Here is a 3,340-nt window from a genome sequence, read left to right on the forward strand (position 1 = left end):
CTTCCGGCTTTAGATGATCCAATCAAGAAGATCTCTTTCATTTCAGTTAATCTCAGATCAAATCAAGTTGACACCCAGGATTAGCCATCACACTCGCCTTGATTTTTCCTTCTCTCATTCTCCTGCTTTCCTTTTTCCAGCTTCCCAATTCACCCTTTCTTCCTCCATCTTTTCTTTCTCTAACTACTCATTCTTCCTCTTTTTGCTTCTTATAGAAAAGCCACTGTTAGCTCAGCTGAACAGTAAGAATTGCTGTGTAAGTCTAAGAAGTTTCGGGTACAAGGCTTTTTACCTTGACTGCTGATGTTTGATACATATCCTCCATGGTCAAACTTTAGCTACATCTGATTCCAAGTCAGCTCTGCTCATCCTTTACATATCTTGCGGTTGTAGTATTCCTTGGCTTGTCTAGACTCTCATTACTTATTATGTCATAGAGATTTATGTCCTTGTTTGCATATTTCTGAACTTATAACTTTAACTTTCATCTCTCCGAAACAAAACACAATGTTAGTTTTTATTGAAAATGATATTTGATGATAGGTAGCAATGGCTCAACTGGTTAAAAACCTGTCACCAAACCCGATAACCTAAGTTAAATCTCCAGGACCCACATGAAAAGAAAGAACCTATTCCTATAAGCTACATCTGACCTCCACCCACACACTATGGCATACATGCCCTACACACCCACACATTTTTCTTACACACAAAGAAATAAAATTTAAAAATGTATTAAAAAAAATCCAGTATTTGAGAGGACTTCTCAGCCAAATTAGCTAATGAGTGTCACAAGTTCTGTCATGACCTCAAAGTTTGTTAGCTTCAGCTTCTCCAGATTTACTGAATAGAATAAACAGAATACTAAGGGAGAAGTCGGAAAAAGCAAGATTAAATTTAAAAATGTGTCTAAAACCAAAGATTAATTTCTAGAACCTTTAATGAAAATGTTTGATTGAACTCGTGCTGATGGATGGCTCTTATTACAACGTAGTTATAAAAAAGGTATCGCTGGATGTGGTGGTGCACGCCTTTAATCTCAGCACTTAGGAGACAGAGGCAGGAGGATCTCTGTGAGTTCAAGGCCAGCCTGATCTACACAGTGAGTTCCAGGACAGCTGGGGCTACAGGAAGGACGAAAAAAAAAAAGAAAAAAAAAGAAAAGCATCTGGGCTGGAGAGATGGCTCAGCGGCTAAGAACACTGGCTGTTCTTGCAGAAAACCTGGATTTGGATTCCAGCACCCACATGGCAGCTAACAACTGTCGGTAACTCCAGTCCCAGGGGATCTGACAGCCTCTTCTGACCTCTGCCGGCATTGCATGACATGGGTGCACTTACTTACATGCAGGCAATGCATGCATATACATAAAATAAAAATAATAAATAAAATTTTAAAAAGTTTTAAAAAAAGGTATCATGACTGGTTCACTAAGTGGTGTAGAGCTGGGGGAGGTGCAAGAGAAACACAGCCCTGTTGTTTTCTATCTTCTACTCTTGGATGCGAACTTATTGTGAAATATGCCTTCACAGCCCCAGAAGTCTTCCAGGAACACTCACTAGATACTCTTTTTTTTTAAACTTTATTGAGAATTTCATACATGCACATAAGGTGTTTTGATCAAATCCATGCCCACTCCCTCCCCTGCAACACCTCCCACATCTCCCCATCACTTTTTTCTGACAACTTCGTGTACTTTTTCTTTTTTTTGAAAAATGGGGCCTAGATATTCTTTTGAATTCATATCTCATCTTTCTTTTCTAAATCAAGCCTTGTATTTCATATTAGTTTTAAGTTTTTCTTTCTACTCTTTCCTAATTCCTTGCAGAGTAAGATTAGATTACTCTCAAGTCTTCCCTCCCATCATTCACTATGCTGACTTTGGTTCTTCAAAACTGAAGTTGGAAAAAGTGATGAGTAGTAAGGGTATAAAAGGCTTGTTCATTTAGTCAATACCATTTGTGTAATTGTTTCTTGGCTTCAAGATACACTTCACAGCAGATGCCTAAGTGGTCTCTCACTTTCGAGGTATTTATAAGCTTTTACATGTCTTTAGAAGACCCATTCATAGGCCAGGCTCCTTAGCCAGAAATCCTAGCTACCTAGGAGGGTGAGAGAAGAGGATTGCAACTTCAAGCACTGAATAGGCTAAAGAGTGAGTTCAAACCCAGCTAGAGAAACTTAGTGAGACTCTGTCTCAAAAATACAAAGTTGAGACTGCAGAGATGACTCAACAGCTAAGAGCACTGGCTGCTCTTGCAGAGGACCTGAGTTTAGTTCCCAGCACACACATGGAGGTTAACAGTCTGTAGCTCCAATTCTAGGGAGTTGACAACCTCTACTGGTCTCCACAGGCATTACATGCACATGGTGTACTTACATACACGCAGGCCAAAAACTCAAACGCATAAAATAAATAAAAATTAAAAAATAAGAATTAAAGATCTCAGTGGTACAGCACTTTGGTAGCATGCTTGTGCTCAAAGTTCAATCCCAAACATGAGTGAGTGCCCATAGACACACACATGCACACCAAACAGCAGCAGCAGCAGCAGCAGCAGCAGCAACAACAACAACAAAGGCCTTTCCTCATTGCCCACCCCACCTTATTGATGCTGGGAGTCTTCCTCTGCCATTACTCATTAGCTGAAATCAAGTGTTCAAGCTCTAGCTGAATTCTTGAGACCTCTTAGGTCCTACCCTGGCAGAACAGTCCTTCTGTCCAATGTTGTGGCCCTGCACCAGACCAATCCCCTTAGTGATGCTCTTTTTAAGTCACCTATACCAAATCCACCTTCTGTGATATTTATTTAGTTCCCAAAATCAAAACCAACAAACCCCAGTTGTAACAACATTATCTTACCAAAATCTGAGTTATCCAGTTGTAGCTACTGGAATTACAGTTTTTTTTTTTTTTTTTTTTTTTTTTTTTTTTAAAAAAAAAAAAAAAAAAAAAAAGAGGACGATAAATCTTTCACTGTGACCAAACACCAGGGAAGCAAACCTAACTTCCAAGCATATTTTCTCTATGTACCTCTTGGTGCTCTTTCATAGCTCAAAAGTCAATGCCGGCACTCCTTATTTCAGTGTGCTTCACTTTATTGAGCTTCATTGTTATTGCAATTTTTTTCTGAGTTGCAGGTTTATGGCAACACTGCACAGAACAAATCTACTGGCCTTTTTCTGAAGAAAGATGTGTTTGCTTTATGTCTCTGTATCAGGTTTTGGAACTTTGGTGTTTTTTTTTGTTTTTTTTTTTTTTTTTTTTTTTTTAAAAAAAAAAAAAAAAAAAAAAAAAAAAAGAGGACGATAAATCTTTCACTGTGATATATCAAAATAA

This window comes from Nannospalax galili, unplaced genomic scaffold (genome assembly GCF_000622305.1).
Source record: "Nannospalax galili isolate Female #2095 unplaced genomic scaffold, S.galili_v1.0 scaffold918, whole genome shotgun sequence".
NCBI classification, from domain to species: domain Eukaryota; kingdom Metazoa; phylum Chordata; class Mammalia; order Rodentia; family Spalacidae; genus Nannospalax; species Nannospalax galili.